Source organism: Cherax quadricarinatus, chromosome 38 (assembly GCF_038502225.1).
Source record: "Cherax quadricarinatus isolate ZL_2023a chromosome 38, ASM3850222v1, whole genome shotgun sequence".
NCBI lineage: Eukaryota > Metazoa > Arthropoda > Malacostraca > Decapoda > Parastacidae > Cherax > Cherax quadricarinatus.
Window position 1 is genome coordinate 10043135 of NC_091329.1, and position 18026 is coordinate 10061160.

At 40.8% G+C, this 18026-nt stretch overlaps 1 long non-coding RNA gene across 2 annotated transcripts in view; it reads left to right on the plus strand.

Annotated features, from left to right (window-relative positions):
- LOC138853733 (uncharacterized) overlaps positions 1–13732 on the plus strand; it is a 43332-nt gene extending 29600 nt beyond the window's left edge. Inside the window, exons 2-4 of one of the 2 annotated variants that reach the window (XR_011392889.1) lie at positions 8970–9893; positions 10016–10078; positions 11205–13732. This is a non-coding gene — a long non-coding RNA (uncharacterized lncRNA). The remainder of the gene's footprint in view (positions 1–8969; positions 9894–10015; positions 10079–11204) is intronic. The other variant, XR_011392890.1, reaches the window with a different exon arrangement.
- Positions 13733–18026: the final 4294 nt, after the last annotated feature.

Consider the following 18026-nt stretch of genomic DNA (forward strand, 5'->3'; position numbering starts at 1 on the left):
TTATTAGGTCCTGTGGCTCATTCCAGCAGCTAATTACCTCTGTTCATGTATCTCGCCTATTTTTTGTCGACGTTCCAAAGAATTTGGTTAATCATATTCGCCAGTTATTTACAACTCTGTTGCTAAATCAACGCTAAGCAATATCCTTTCTAAATCGACATTTATCGAATTTCAATCCATTGTAGGCGTTCGATTCCTTTTAGAGAGATGTTTGATCTCTTTAGAATTCGGTCACTTTAGTGATACTTGATTTCTTTTGGTGGTGTTCGATCCCCTTAGTTGTGTTCTGTTATTCCTTTAGTAGCGTTGGATTTCTTTGGTGGCTTCTTAATGCAAACCCGACGCGGACTTAGCAATATTAAGGGTTCTCAAATACGGGTTTAGTGTTTTCGTATTAATAATAATGTTATGGAGGGTAGGCTGGATGGCAACTCGGTGTGGAAACAAGGTATACAGATGTTTCCTGACAGGTTCTTGCAAGACGCTCAACCTATGATGGTGAAAGTGAAAGTTATTGTAAAGGGCGATGTGCGGGGCTGTGCGTTTGGGTAGAGGGAGGGGGTAGCCAGGAGTCGGTAGATAAAGGGGTGGAGCAGGTGTCAGTAGAGTCAGGGAAGCAAGTTCCGCAGGGCCATCTCTGGCGCCTGTTCCGGTTCTCGTAAACAGTTCCACGGGGCCATACCCAGACACCATTACATTTCTTTATAGCAGACACAGTTAAAAATGCAGACTTCTGCTTGGCGTCATCTTTTTCTGGAGACATCAAAAGTAACCCAAACATTACCTCAGTAGAAGACGATAATTGAAATCAACAAAATCTTAGACAACGTAAAGTTGTACATTTACCCACATCATTTTCCGACTGCTTCTAGGTGATAAAAGACAGAAAATGGAAAAAGCCAACGATACAAAACGCAGTCAATTCTAATCACAGAATATAAGAAAGATATCAAGAAAAATATGGGAATATTAACGAGAAACGACCTAACCTTTAAGGACCACAACAAAGCCAATGTAGTCAAGGCCAGGAAAATTATAGGTGAATTATGGGAACTCTTCAGATAAGCTACGCCCGTGATGATGATACTCTTCAAAACACTTGTGTTCTCTCGTTTATAATACTCTCATGTTTATAACATCTCACAGCAAAAGGGATTTTAAATATACAGAGATCATTTACTGTTGTCATAGGTTTAGTTAAATATTAAAAATATTAGGACTGCCTCAATCACTCTGGGGATGGGGGATGGGGACTGTTTAGAGAAGATATCACAACGCATACACAGAAAATTACTAGGATGAGAGAGATGAGAGAATATTCTGATTGAACCCATAGAAAAAGCAGAGGTCGTTATAAGCACAGTTGAAGACCCTCATGTCAACATCCTTTGTCCAAGACTTCACTCTTCTTCCCAGAACCATAAAACAGATTCTACTGACGATACCTGAGTAACCAGGTTGTGATGGCTGTGCAGATCATAGGGCTGTACTTAGACATAGCCTCGTTGGTCAGGCAGTCAACGTGAACATCTTATGATCTGACCACAAGCAGGGCTGCGGGTGTTGAAAAACTCGCGATATCAGACACGGGTAAGTCAGAGGCGCAGGTTGGGTAGGATTCTCACAAGAATAAATACTGCAACAATTCTCACGTCCTTGACAGTGATTCACAGCTTCAGCGGAAGCTGGTAATGGCTGTGATACCCTTGTGTAACTTCTCACTTACCTCTCACCGCCACCACTAATTCACCACCACCACCACTAATTCACCACCACCACCACCACTAATTCACCACCACCACCACCACTAATTCACCACCACCACCTCTTAACCCCCATCACCACTTTACCCCTAACGCGCCTTCTTCCTTACATCATACCTAATACAGACCCCACCTTCCTCACCATAGACCCTTTGACATAGACTCCCTGACGCAACATTACTCTTTATACACGAGACGCTTGCCACTTCAGACCCTTTTTTCTCTCTCTCAGACTTGCCCACTCAAGCCTCAGGCACTCCCCCCCCCCCCACACACACACGTACACAAGATCATCCCAGTCATACTAGGCAGGATTTGCAATGACTTAGCAATGACAAACAACATTTCGCCAGCTTCTCGTGAACAAATGTCAGGGTGAACATCACACTTGGAGTGTTTTGTTTTTGTTCAGAATAGCCGGCAACTGCCAACAGCAACATCAACAGCAGGGAATGTAGCAACAGTAACAAAACCAGCAATAGCAACAACAGCAATAGCAACAACACCAACAACAACACCAGCAATAGCAACAACACCAGCAATAGCAACAACACCAGCAATAGCAACAACACCAGCAATAGCAACAAAACCAGCAACAGCAACACAAGTATCATCAGCAGGGAACTGTGGCAACAGCGATTCTGATGGTCATCGAATGCTATGTAACATGGTATAGTGGACGAGCTGTCAGGCTTCTGGTTCCTTATCTTTGCTCAGAGCTAGAAGCCGCAGTATTTCTTGGTGTGTGTGTGTATTTTATATATATATATATATATATATATATATATATATATATATATATATATATATATATTATTTTTATTATCACACTGGCCGATTCCCACCAAGGCAGGGTGGCCCGAAAAAGAAAAACTTTCACCATCATTCACTCCATCACTGTCTTGCCAGAAGGGTGCTTTACACTACAGTTTTTAAACTGCAACATTAACACCCCTCCTTCAGAGTGCAGGCACTGTACTTCCCATCTCCAGGACTCAAATCCGGCCTGCCGGTTTCCCTGAACCCCTTCATAAATGTTACTTTGCTCACACTCCAGCAGCACGTCAAGTATTAAAAACCATTTGTCTCCATTCACTCCTATCAAACACGCTCATGCATGCCTGCTGGAAGTCCAAGCCCCTCGCACACAAAACCTCCTTTACCCCCTCCCTCCAACCTTTCCTAGGCCGACCCCTACCCCGCCTTCCTTCCACTACAGACTGATACACTCTTAGTAAGTAAGTTTATTCAGGTATACACAAATACAGTTACATAGAATTATCATACATAGCAGCATATGTGTAGAAGTCATGTCTTACCTGGAGTTTACCTGGAGAGAGTTTCGGGGGTCAACGCCCCCGCGGCCCGGTCTGTGACCAGGCCTCCTGGTGGATCAGCGCCTGATCAACCAGGCTGTTGCTGCTGGCTGCACGCAAACCAACGTACGAGCCACAGCCCGGCTGATCAGGAACTGACTTTAGGTGCTTGTCCAGTGCCAGCTTGAAGACTGCCAGGGGTCTGTTGGTAATCCCCCTTATGTGTGCTGGGAGGCAGTTGAACAGTCTCGGGCCCCTGACACTTATTGTATGGTCTCTTAACGTGCTAGTGACACCCCTGCTTTTCATTGGGGGGATGGTGCATCGTCTGCCAAGTCTTTTGCTTTCGTAGTGAGTGATTTTCGTGTGCAAGTTCGGTACTAGTCCCTCTAGGATTTTCCAGGTGTATATAATCATGTATCTCTCCCTCCTGCGTTCCAGGGAATACAGGTTTAGAAACCTCAAGCGCTCCCAGTAATTGAGGTGTTTTATCTCCGTTATGCGCGCCGTGAAAGTTCTCTGTACATTTTCTAGGTCGGCAATTTCACCTGCCTTGAAAGGTGCTGTTAGAGTGCAGCAATATTCCAGCCTAGATAGAACAAGTGACCTGAAGAGTGTCATCATGGGCTTGGCCTCCCTAGTTTTGAAGGTTCTCATTATCCATCCTGTCATTTTTCTAGCAGATGCGATTGATACAATGTTATGGTCCTTGAGGGTGAGATCCTCCGACATAATCACTCCCAGGTCTTTGACGTTGGTGTTTCGCTCTATTTTGTGGCCAGAATTTGTTTTGTACTCTGATGAAGATTTAATTTCCTCATGTTTACCATATCTGAGTAATTGAAATTTCTCATCGTTGAACTTCATATTGTTTTCTGCAGCCCACTGAAAGATTTGGTTGATGTCCGCCTGGAGCCTTGCAGTGTCTGCAATGGAAGACACTGTAATGCAGATTCGGGTGTCATCCGCAAAGGAAGACACGGTGCTGTGGCTGACATCCTTGTCTATGTCGAATATGAGGATGAGGAACAAGATGGGAGCTAGTACTGTGCCTTGTGGAACAGAGCTTTTCACCGTAGCTGCCTCGGACTTTACTCTGTTGACGACTACTCTCTGTGTTCTGTTAGTGAGGAAATTATAGATCCATCGACCGACTTTTCCTGTTATTCCTTTAGCGCGCATTTTGTGCGCTATTACGCCATGGTCACACTTGTCGAAGGCTTTTGCAAAGTCTGTATATATTACATCTGCATTCTTTTTGTCTTCTAGTGCATTTAGGACCTTGTCGTAGTGATCCAGTAGTTGAGACAGACAGGAGCGACCTGTTCTAAACCCATGTTGCCCTGGGTTGTGTAACTGATGGGTTTCTAGATGGGTGGTGATCTTGCTTCTTAGGACCCTTTCAAAGATTTTTATGATATGGGATGTTAGTGCTATTGGTCTGTAGTTCTTTGCTGTTGCTTTACTGCCCCCTTTGTGGAGTGGGGCTATGTCTGTTGAAGTCATTCTGTTTCGCTCCATTCTCTACATGTCCGAACCACGTCAACAACCCTTCCTCAGCCCTCTGGACAACAGTTTTGGTAATCCCGCACCTCCTCCTAACTTCCAAACTACGAATTCTCTGCATTATATTCACACCACACATTACCCTCAGACATGACATCTCCACTGCCTCCAGCCTTCTCTTCGCTGCAACATTCATCACCCATGCTTCACACCCATATAAGAGCATTGGTAAAACTATACACTCATACATTCCTCTCTCTGCCTCCAAGGACAAAGTTCTTTGTCTCCACAGACTCCTAAGTGCACCACTCACTCTTTTCCCCTCATCAATTCTGATTCACCTCATCTTTCATAGACCCATCCGCTGACACGTCCACTCCCAAATATCTGAATACATTCACCTCCTCCATACTCTCTCCCTCCAATCTGATATCCAATCTTTCATCACCTAATCTTTTTGTTATCCTCATAACCTTACTCTTTCCTGTATTCACTTTTAATTTTCTTCTTTTGCATACCCTACCAAATTCATCCACCAATCTCTGCAACTTCTCTTCAGAATCTCCCAAGAGCACAGTGTCATCAGCAAAGAGCAACTGTGACAACTCCCACTTTGTGTGATTCTTTATCATTTAACTCCACGCCTCTTGCCAAGGCCCTCGCATTTACTTCTCTTACAACCCCATCTATAAATATATTAAACAACCACGGTGACATCACACATCCTTGTCTAAGGCCTACTTTTACTGGGAAATAATTTCCCTCTTTCCTACATACTCTAACTTGAGCCTCACTATCCTCGTAAAAACTCTTCACTGCTTTCAGTAACCTACCTCCTATACCATATACCTGCAACATCTGCCACATTGCCCCCCTATCCACCCTGTCATACGCCTTTTCCAAATCCATAAATGCCACAAAGACCTCTTTAGCCTTATCTAAATACTGTTCACTTATATGTTTCACTGTAAACACCTGGTCCACACACCCCCTACCTTTCCTAAAGCCTCCTTGTTAATCTGCTATCCTATTCTCCGTCTTACTCAATTCTTTCAATAATAACTCTACCATACACTTTACCAGGTATACTCAACAGACTTATCCCCCTATAATTTTTGCACTCTCTTTTATCCCCTTTGCCTTTATACAAAGGAACTATGCATGCTCTCTGCCAATCCCTAGGTACCTTACCCTCTTCCATACATTTATTAAATAATTGCACCAACCACTCCAAAAGTATATCCCCACCATATATAATATATATATATATATATATATATATATATATATATATATATATATATATATATATATATATATATAGTATATATATATATATATATATATATATATATATATATATATATATATATATATATATATATATATATATATGTGTGTGTGTGTATATTACTGTAACCCTGAACGAGTAGTATGTCCTCTGATCATAGTAAAACACCTAGCTCTGCTGGGTGTATTCTTGTAGAATTACATTGTCCTGTGGGTTAGAGCGTCATGTGTGATTTTCGCTCACCATGGGGCGGGCCAAAACGACATGGGTTCGAATCCTCGGTTAGTCAGTGTTGTTATTGATTATGTATATATATATATATATATATATATATATATATATATATATATATATATATATATATATATATATATATATATATATATATATATATATGTCGTGCCGAATATGTAAATCTCGTCAATTAGCAAGAACTCATTTAAAATTAAGTCCTTCCTAAAAATTTCTCTTATACGTTTAAAGATATATTTTTTCATTAATGTTAATGTAAAAAAATTTAATTTTGCACCAAAAGAATCTTAGAAAACTTACCTAACCTTATTATAGCAAGAACAATTTATTTTAGCCTAACCCAACTATACATATTTTAGATTTGTTTACAATAATTTAATACTAAACAAACACAGTGAAATATATTTTTTTCGTTAGGTTCAGAATGATTTTGGCGAAATAATTGCATACACAAATTTTCACTTGTCCTATATGGCAAGATGAACGTTGCTATTTAAGCCAAGATCGCAAGTTCTGCCTGTTCGGCACGACATATATATATAATCTCCCACAAGGGAATGGAAAACTTTCGTGCTTTGTCAGGAGCTATGCCATCTTACAAGACTTGCAGAAGATAGGACGAGGGAAAAGATTCCTGGAGTATACATGAAGAGGGTTTCGGGGGTCAACGCTCCTGCAGCCTCGTCTGAGACCAGGCCTTGTGGTACATCAGGGTCTGATCAACCAGGCTGTTACTGCTGGCCGCACGTAAACAAACGTACGAACCATAGTCCGGCTGATCATACCTTGTCACAGTTGTGGAAGCCCTCAACCCCCCGGCAAAATTAACAGCTGGGGCAGTGAACTTTAGGGACGGCGGTGGTGCAGTGCAGACATGTTGCTTAAGAAGTAAGGCGGTTTAGGTCTGTGGTCCACCTGATCTAAGTTGGGAATTTAATGTTTCCGTTTCTCCTTCCGGAAGAAATATTTTTTTTTATTCCTGCGCATACCTGGGCAATATCTTTTTTTCCCCGGACACCGGGACGTAGGATTCAATAAAGCGTCAGCTTTGGCGGCCCTGAATAACCCTAACTACAACAACAACTGGTGCAGTCAGCGGCAGGGCAATATAATAATATCTTCATTTTTTATAAGTACACGTACAAGGTATACAGGCCTGACATCAATGACATACTGCTGTATAGAAACTCGCTTGTTATGCAGAGAATTTAGGGCAAATTAGGTCAATTTTGTCCCAGGGTGCGACCCACACCAGTCGACTGACATCCAGGCACCTGTTTTGCTAATGGGTCCTAATGTTTTCCACCCGTACCGACCCCTCAAGGAAGGTTCCTTGATGTTGGTGAGCGGCTCTTGATTTAGGGAATTGGATCTGTGCTCCAGTTCCCCGAATTAAGCCTGAATGCCTTCCACATCCCCCCCCCCCCCAAGGCGCTGTATAATCCTCCGGGTTTAGCGCTTCCCCTTGATTGTAATAATAATCCACCCGTACCGAGGATTCGCTAGCGATCGAGGTACGTGACACCATAGACATCACAGACTCATTCACCAGCCTTCGTCGAGTGTGAACGTCTCCCCCTCGCCTGAGCATCGGTGACAAGTTTTTACCCGTTGTCTCTGGACGCTTGTCCTCATCTTTTTCTGCCCGCTAGACACGTTACATGAGGAGAGTCTTTCATTTGTTATCTTATCTGTTCCATTCTTCCACTCAGAGGATACTGTCTTGACGGTTTTGGTGGGAATCCGGTACTAAATTCAGGTTGGGGTGTAGGTGTCCCTCCCTGGCAGGCTTGACAGCAAAGGTGCATCTGGCCTGTTTGGGAACTTTTATTATTTGTTTCTATATACCAAAAAAAAAATTGTTCAATTTCATTTTCTTTGGGCCTTCAGTTTATTGTATGTCTTGTACAATAATGCTGATACTTGGACTAGTTTGCAAGAAATGCTTTGCATATTACTGACTTTTGTGCCTACATAAAAGAAATGAAAATTGCATTAATAACAAAAAGGCACAATACCGTGACTGGAACAATACACAAATAACCCGCACATAAAAGAGAGAAGCTTACGACGACGTTTCGGTCCAACTTGGACCATTGACAAAGTGACTTTGTCAATGGTCCAAGTCGGACCGAAACGTCGTCGTAAGCTTCTCTCTTTTATGTGCGGGTTATTTGTGTAAAATTGCATTGTATTGTTGTTTGCATTTGTATTTGACCAACATTCGCAATAACCTCCACAAATGCTATAGCAAACTGTCCTACTTTAGTCAAAATTCCACTACTAGTTATAAGTTATTTTAAGGCTGCTCGAAATGATCTGCATAACCAGGAACTTTAATAAGCATTTAGGTACAAACACAACTTGTACCTGGCTGGTGGGGCTTCCAAGCCTGGCTCACAAAGCTCTTGCTTCACACGCTGAGTATCCGGGTTCGATTCCCGGTAGGGTAAAAACATTGGACGCGTTTCCTTACACCTGTTGTCCTGTTCACCTAGTAAGTAGGCACCTGGGTGTTAGTTGACTGGTGTGGGTCGCATCCTGGGGGACAAAACTGAGGACCCCGATGGAAATAAGACAGACACTCCCTCGATGACGCAATCCCTTTCTTGGGTTAATTCCTCCTCCGGGATTAATAATCCGGACATATTTATAACTCCCCCCCCCCCACAAAAAAATCAGTGATTTATTTCCATTGTGGTCCTTCTGTGAAATATGTTGATGATATTCCCATTTTCGTACCAACTATAAACCATTCTTTACAGAAATAATGGTTATCATTTCTTATTTTATTAATTCTTGATGGCCCAGCTCAGGGCAATATCTCCCCCCGTCCACCAGGAAGCTGTCACTGGCCCTTACAAACAACAACAAACACGACTGAACATAAAGGATGAGAGTTAACCCAACAGAGAAGAGAATGATGTCTCTGGAAGACATAAAAGCCTTTGCTAAACCCTATTATGGTAAGGAGGGATTCATCCAGTTCTTCGAAAAGCACCTTGTATTAACTGACGACTTAAATGATATGGTTGCCAAAAGCGACGTACATAACGCCTGTGCAAAGTTCTGCATTGAGGAAAATCTAGGCCCAGTGCCATCCATAAATAACATTGGTCTTCACCTGGCCAGGCTGGTCACCCGCAGGAGGGGTGCCACCAGCCACCAGCAATACTGCTTTTGTGGTCTGAAATTTATCAACTATTCCGGGACCTTCACGACCTTGCATCCAGCTAGGCGGGGCAGACCCAAAAAAGCAGTAACCAAAAGACCCCGATCCAAGCCGAGGAAGACTCAGAAGTTTGATGATGATGGTAAAGAAGACTGGGAGGTGAAGGACTGGTTCAGGTATGGTGATGGCTGTTTGGCCAAGAAAAAGAACAAGAAATTGTTTCTAGAGAAACAAAAATTACGTGCAGAAGCATTAGAGAAACAAAAACAACATAAAGAAACCTTGGATCAGAAAAAAACAGAGGAAGATGATAAAGGTTTTCATCCTTGTGTTGTAAAACACTCACTGCCTAAGAAGAAGCACAACTTCTGCAAGAAAGCAAACTAGGCGAAATCAGATATAAAGAAGTTATTTTTATTTTAAAATTATGCAGACTCCAGTTTAATTTAAATGCCCATAAGATGAATAGCACATGGGGTAATACAAAATAATAAGAAGACAGACTGAGAGGAACAACATACAGAAGACTTAAGTGGGTGAAATAAAGCCTTCAGTTAATGCTCATTCCATTTCATCCATATCAAAATGAAAAGGTAAATATTTTTTTTTTCAACACATCAGTCATCTCCCACCTAGGCAGGGTGACCCAAAAAGAAAATATTGATATTAATATCACATTTTTTGCACACCCTTCATCTTTACAGTCTCATTTCAGAGTCCTGGCAGTGATATACCACCCTCCTGAGGATGCCACCCACACCAGTCAGCTTACATCCAGGTACCTATTGACTGCCAGATAGGCAGAGGCACTAAGGGCCAGGAGACTTGCCATTGTCTCGCTTTGATGAAAATTGCTCCTGACCAACTTTCTGTTCTTTTCCACTTTTTTTTTCTCCCTTTCACCTCATTTATTCTTTTTTGCAGCTTTGTTTATTGATACTGTCATAACCAGTGAGGTTGGCACTTCCACACCAAGTGAGTTTTATCTAAGGTTGTTGCTAAGATATATTTCCATCTTTTATTCCTTCTTTCTACCTCAGTGCCTTTATCCTCCCTTCATTTTTTCTTCCCTTCATTCTTTTTCTTCATTCCTTCTTCCCTTCATGCCTTATTCTTCATTTGTTTTACTCTCTTCATTTCTTCTTCCTTCATTACTCCTTTAGTACAGACTAGTTTAGTCTTTACTGGACACCAGCAGTTATGCGGGATCTAGTAGCATTGTGTACTCACCTAATTGTGGTTGCAGGGGTCGAGACTCGGCTCCTGGTTCTGCCTCTTCACTGGTCACTACCAGGTCCTCTCTCTCCCCACTCCATGAGCTTTATCATACCTCATCTTAAAACCATGTATGGTTCCTGCCTCCACTACATTACTTGCCAGACTATTCCACTTCCTGACAACTCTATGACTGAAGAAATACTTCCTAACATCCCTTTGACTCAGATGAGTCTTCAACTTTGTTCTGTGTCCCCTCTCTGGAACATCCTGTGTGGATGTAGTACTGTGTTCCTTGACTTGCTGCTCACGTGGGGAATCAAAAATGCAGAAGTTTTATCTGTATCTCCATTCACCTGTGAAATGAGATGATTAAGATTAATCTGTGACTAGTTGTATTGGTACACGAGTTAAATGCTAACGAAGAAAACTGTAATATACCCAGTTGTATAAATGGTTGTGACTGCTTTTTTGCAATTCTGCACAAGATTCTGTGTTGTATCTAGAATAGCTAATTGATTCTTATTGTGTAAGTTGTATCATGTACTGGTAGAAACAGATATTTTTATTATTATTATTACCTAATAAGTACATAGTGGTATAATAATGTACAATTTAGGTGGCAAATATAAATTTTTCCTTTTTTTTTTTTTTGTAATGCAATGATAATCGATTTCATTTCATTTCAGATCAGGAAGGTAGTAGATCTGGAGGCAAAGATGAATCTTCATGTAGTGATTCTGCTGCTTATCTGTTGAGTAATGAATTCTCTGCTGGTATGGAACACTCGAAGGATGGACAGAAAGACCTGGATGAGGACTCAGCATCCCTGGTAGCTTCATCAAGAGGCCTCCAGTAGTGTGGGTCAGGAAATGAATGTTGATTTTTGTAAGAAATGAAAAAAAGTTTAGCTCGATAACTAGATGTAACAATATAGGAGAGCATAGCTATGAGTATGTTGGTTGGTAGGGTACAAGGTGGAGAGGTAGATCATTGAAATGATGGAGAGATGTGTTCAGCTTTTAACTTTAAAGTGTGTTACAAATATCAGTTAAGGTAATGCTTATTCATTATATGCAGTGTAGTTTGTTGGAAATGAGCTAAGAGATTAAAGGTATAGACCCCTGACTGACATTATTTTACTTTGTACTGTACAATGAAAAATTATGCACCAAATTGATTCAGCATTGTTGAAAAACTTTCATCATTTTATTGCACTATATTGTGATTCATTCACCCCATTCCACATTGTTAAGAAAATATAGATGGTAAATATCGAAAGTAGTCTATTTTGATCGTCAGCTCTGGTATATGTTGTAAGATGCACCCTCACTTTTCTAGTCATCTCAGTGTAGTGGTGATGAAGCTTGTCCATCACAATGCTGTATTCTTATTGTGACGATTTTTGTGGTCCTCAGTTAAGGTGTAATATAACATTTAGATTTTATTTCTAACATAATGCATTTAATAAGCAGACAAGTGGGCAATGGTAAGGATGAATTTGTTTCTTGGTTGAGTTACGGTCTTTAGTTCATACATATTACGTATAAAAAATTAGGTAAATGATAAATATGACAAGGAAAAGAGGAAGGTTTATTTCTACTGTTTAGCTTAAACATTTCATTTGTTTTTTATTTATGTACCAGTACATTATTACTTTGACTATTTTATATACAAAGCATATACAGTGGAACCCCAGTTATAGGCCATAATCCATTCCAGAAGGTTGGCCTAAAACCTAATCAATATTTCCCATAAGAAATAATGTAAGTACAATTAATCTGTTCCAGACACCCAAAAATATTAACTAAAAATACATTTTTTAAAGATTAATTATAGTTTTACATACACAAAACAATGAGAACTAAATAAAATAAATAAATGAACATTTAAATCACTGTTACATACCTTTATTGAAGACTTTTGTTGGCTTATGGAATTCAGGGAGGACTGATTTTTGTTTGGAAGGGGCATCCCCCTCCATAAGGCCATCAGGTATCAAAGCCCTCTCTGGGGTTACTTCCCTCCCTGCCTGCTACACCCTTGCTTTCCTCCTACACTTCCTGTCTGCCTGCCTGCTACACTCCCTGCTACACCCTGCCTCCCTACTACACTCCCTGCCTCCCTGCTACACTCCTTCCATACTACACTCCCTGCCTCCCTTCTCCACACCCTGTTTCCCTGCTACACTCCTTGCCTCCCTGCTACACTCCTTGCCTCCCTGCTACACTCCTTGCCTCCCTGCTACACTCCCTCCCTCCCTACTACACTCCCCCCTCCATGCTAAACTCTCTTTTGCAACATTAGCTTCCTTGATTTCTACTTTCTTTCCCAGGATGGAAGTGATTATTATTTTGGATTTCCCATACATCGTGGCAAGTTCTAGCACTCGAAAATCACTCTCATACTTTTCGACAACTTCTTTCTTAAATTTCATCGTGTTTCTCACTTTCTTTACCAAAGGAACTTTACTAGGAACTTTCTTTGGGCCCATGGTTGCTTATTTCGCAGTTGCAATCAACAAAAAAAAAACACCAACAGTGGATGAAGCCACAAGGTATTCCTAATCCAACGAGAGAGAAACGCAGACTGAGTGTGATAAGCATGAGGAAGAGTGTCGCAGGTCGGTGGTTACATGTCTCGTATGGCTGATATCCGGAGCAAAATTTCGCTGATAAAAGTGCTTCATTTCCGAAATGGCCGATTTCCATAACAGCCTATAACCGGGGTTCCACTGTACTAGTCTTTTATGTAGTACAAACTAGGCTACCACAGTGCTGCTGTTGGCTCTTTTTGTAAGGTCTAATAATTTTAATGGATAAAAATTAGTAGAACCAAAATACATGTAGTTGGTAGTAATATCACACATGTACATGCTGGAGCTGCACTAGTATAAAAAAGTTACCTGGCATTAATTACTTTAATATACATTTCAAGAGTTTAAGAAATTTTTACAGCCTCTTTGAAAGATTGGGGAGTTTTATTTTTAAATATACTATTTGTTTGTAAAGGAAAGTACTCAGGTAAATGGAATATACTGTAATTATTGTTATTTTTTTATCTAAACTTTTAAATTATTTATTTTGAATGTATTTTTAAATAAAGCCAAGTTTACCCCTGCATGATATTTATTGTAGATTTATTAATTGGTTATTTATGGTGTGATCGTGTATTGTGAATGCTAATAAATGGACACAGTCTTAAGCAAATAGATACATATTATATTTTTTTAATCAATAAATTAATTATCTGTGGTACATAATTTCTCCCACCAGCCACCAAAAGCACAAACCTTTTTGATATCACTGGAAGGGTAATGGATATCTTTTACATGGAAAAAGTGTACATTATTCTGGATATTACCCTTATCATGCCAGATATTCTCAGCTGAAGTTGCTGCATTTCTTATCTGACACTCAGTTTAGGCACTTCTTTTATTCTCTACTTACAATTTTTTTTATTATTCTAATACATATTAAAATGATAATTTTACCAACCCTTCAAGAAGGACGGTTGCATGCCTGATCCAAGGAAATGGAACTACCTTCTACTTCATGGAATTATACCTGATTGCCTCCCATTTCTCAGGTGCTATATGACCCCTGTGCTGTATGACCCTTATGGGTTTAGCACTTAGTTATGATTTTAATAATAATATAACCCCTAGCACTTTCCAGTAAATATAATAGTCTTGCCAAGATAGCAGTGTTATGCCTTGTGCTCTGCAGTATTTTGAAATTTTTATGAAACTTGTGTAAGCCAAAAATTGGTAATGCACAGGTGGGTACATGTATTGTTATCTAAGTCTGACATTTATGCGAGTCCAGATTGACTATGATGGCTCTGAACTGGTTATTTCCAAAATCAATAGATCTATTTTTTTAGGAGAAGTTCTTCAATATTCAAAAGCACTGCATGACCCTTTTAGGTTTATTGTTTAGTTTGATTATCATCACCACCATTGCCATTATCTCATTCAAGATTCAAGGAACTGGGCTTATTCTACTTTTCCTCTGGATCAAATTTGATTATGTCCCATTTCCTAGGTACTATGTGACCTGTGGGTTTAGCACTTCTCTCTAGTTAAAAAAAAAAAAATGGTTCTATTGACAAAGAAAATGCAGTACTTGTTCTGGGTTTTATTTTCATTATTAACATCTTCACATAAAAAGTATGCATGCATAATACGTGTATATAATGTATGCTGTGGGCATGTTAGTGAGTGGAGGCAAATGGTTATTAGGACTTGACAAACTGTTGGAGTGTGGCCACAGTAACGTTTTGTGCAGGGATCCAGGGAAGCTGGTTAACCGGAATTGAATCCTGGAGGTGGGAAGTACAGTGCCTACACTCTGAAGGAAGGGTGGTGATATTTGCAGTTTGGAGGGGCATCTGAACTGTGGTATCAACTTGCCTCTGGCAAGGTAGTGATGGAATGAATAATTGGCACTGATGGCCAAGTCTCTATACTTGTTGATTATGTACTCTTCCCTGTGATCTACAGCACCTCTGTTGCTGAAAGAGGTGGATATAGGTGTCAGTCAACATGCAGGTATAGTCTAATGCTAAAAGCCTGCCATTCTTCCAGGGATAGATGGTATTCTCACTGGGGTAGTTTATGGGATTATTGGTAATGCTGGATGTTAGGAGTCTGGGCTCTCTCAGCTGGGCACCCAGCTGAAGGCTTCTCTTGATGTCACATATCTCGCTGTGTTTTGCATGCCATCCCTTGGTTTTTTGAAGCAATGTAGACCATATTGATCGGCTTGCACATTGCTGCAAATACATGTATATTCTGTATGAACTGGGGCAGTGAGGCAGGGAGTCACTGCAATACAGAGGTTCTGTGGGTTGAAGCATGTACCCATTGCTGAAATGAGAGAGATTAGGAGGAAATCCCCAGAGTGATGTGCACTCACTGCTTGGAGACAGGCACCATAATGTGTTGCAGTTCAGTCCCTGGATCCATCATGTACTATTATCAGGTAGGTTTGCCTGGACAGGTTCTGGCCCGGTTCTTCTCTATGTGGTGACCCAGCAGTGACTTCCAAAGGAAAGGAGTTGGAGTTTGTACAAGTGATATGTGCCCTTTGCAGCCCTGTGGTGAGGGCAGCTCTGACATGGGTACAGTGAGTCTTCAGCACAAGTGGTGTAGCCAGTGCCAGAATAAGGTATGGGCTTTAGAGGCTGCAGTTCCCTCAAGGAAGGTTCCTTGATGCTGGTGAGGGGTTCTTGATCTAGGGAATTGGGTCTGTGCTCCAATTCCCCGAATTAAACCTGCATACCTTCCACATCCTCCCCACAGGTGCTGTATAATCCTACGGGTTTAGCGCTTCTCCCTTGATTATAATTCAGAGGCTGGAGCCCAAGGGTCTTCACCAGCTGGAAGGTATCAGGGCTGGTATGAGGTTTTCAATTCTCAAAAGCTCTGCTCCATCTGAGTCGTTCCTGGCACTCTGGGAGCAGCCAGAGTGCCAGAGCATTCTCTACACAATTTTTTTTTTTTTTTTTTTTTTTTTTTTTTTTTTTTTTTTTTTTTTTTTTTTTTTTTTTTTTTTTTTTTTTTTTTTTTTTTTTTTTTTACTACCCCCGCAGTCTGTGTTTGGGGTGCATAATAAAGATATGAAATTAAATTATGATGTTGAAGGCCTTTTACCCAAAAGAACTGAGCTTATCTTCCTCTTCCTTGAATCCAACCATGTATATTTCATAGCGCCTGGGGAATAATGCTTCACTCACCCCACCCCTCAAGGAAGGCTCCTTGACGCTGGTGAGGGGCTCTTGATCTAGGGAATTGGATCTGTGCTCCAGTTCCCTGAATTAAGCCTGAATGCCTTCCATCCCCCCATAGGCGCTGTATAATCCTACGGGTTTAGTGCAGCGCTGTATAGCCCTTGTTTCCCCTCAAGGAAGGTTCCTTGATGTTGGTGAGGGGCTCTTGATTTAGGGAATTGGATCTGTGCTCCAGTTCCCCGAATTAAGCCTGAATGCCTTCCACATCCCCCCCCCCAGGCGCTGTATAATCCTCCAGGTTTAGCGCTTCCCCCTGGATTATAATAATAATAATGTATAGCCCTTGTGGCTTAGCGCTTCTTTTTGATTATAATAATAATACGGGTTTAGTGCTTCCCCCTTGATTATAATAATAATTCACACACCCCACCCCTCAAGGAAGGTTCCTTGATGTTGGTGAGGGGCTCTTGATTTAGGGAATTGGATCTGTGCTCCAGTTCCCCGAATTAAGCCTGAATGCCTTCCACATCCCCCCCCCAGGCGCTGTATAATCCTCCGGGTTTAGCGCTTCCCCCTTGATTATAATAATAATTCACACACCCCAGGCCTGTCACCCCTTTGGATTTACCTTTTCTCCCCTTTCCTGATAAAAATAAGTAAATTTAATAAACCAAAAGCAGTTTCCAGAATCCAGATCAAAATCAAAATTTTTATTTTCAAAATATGCAAAAAGAAATTGTGCAAAGAATTAAAACCCCCATACTATGTGCAGGGTGACACGCTCAAATTTTATTTTAGGGTTCCTGATGCTAATTCGGATGGAGCTCAGTATTTTTTCCCATAAAACTCTTCCCTCAAGGGAGGTTCCTTGAAGCTGGCCCCTCAAGGGAGGTTCCTTGATGCTGGCGAGGGGCTCTTGACCTCGGGAATTGGATTTGTGCTCCGGTTCCCTGAATTGAGTCTGAATACCTCCCATCCCCCCCACATGCGCTGTATAGTCCTACGGGTTTAGCGCTCCCCATGATTATAATCCTTGATGCTGGCGAGGGGCTCTTGATTCAAGGAATTGAAGGTTAGGTTAGGTAAGGTTCGTCAGGAAACAGGACAAATGTTTCCTGACGCGGGTCTTAGTCAGATGATGACCCGCCTTTGGAGCTTTTGGTCACCTGACCGAGGCCTTCCGCTGGCTTACCGGTCCACCCCTTTAAAAATTATGGTCATTTATAACCAGTCTGTATATAAGGAATTGAACTTAACCTTCCCTTCCTTATATCGAACCGCGTTAACTCCCGGTCCCTGTGGCTATGTGACCCTTACGGGTTTAGCGCTTCCCGTATATAAATATTTTTAGTGTATTTAACTACATTTCTGTCACTATAAATTCACATCATTAACAGTAATAATGTAAGTGACCCCAATAATGTAAGGGACCCCAATGGAAATAAGTCACTCTGTGACTTTTTTGTTTTTGATAATAATAATAATAATGTGACTTTTTTGGGGTTATCCTAGGTTCTCTACACATTTGCTGCTATGGATGATAATTTATTTAACTATTTGTGTATACCTGAATAAACTTAGTTACTTAGGGCGAATTGACGAAATTCTATTTTAGTTATGCATTTAAAAATTCCATCTTCTATAATAAATAAATATATATACAGGTTATACAGTAAATATTTTTAATTATATTGAAAAGACTTTAATTAAGTAATATAAGTGTAGAATTAGTGATAAACTATTCTATTATCCGGGAGAAGTTCATGAAGAAAAGTCTG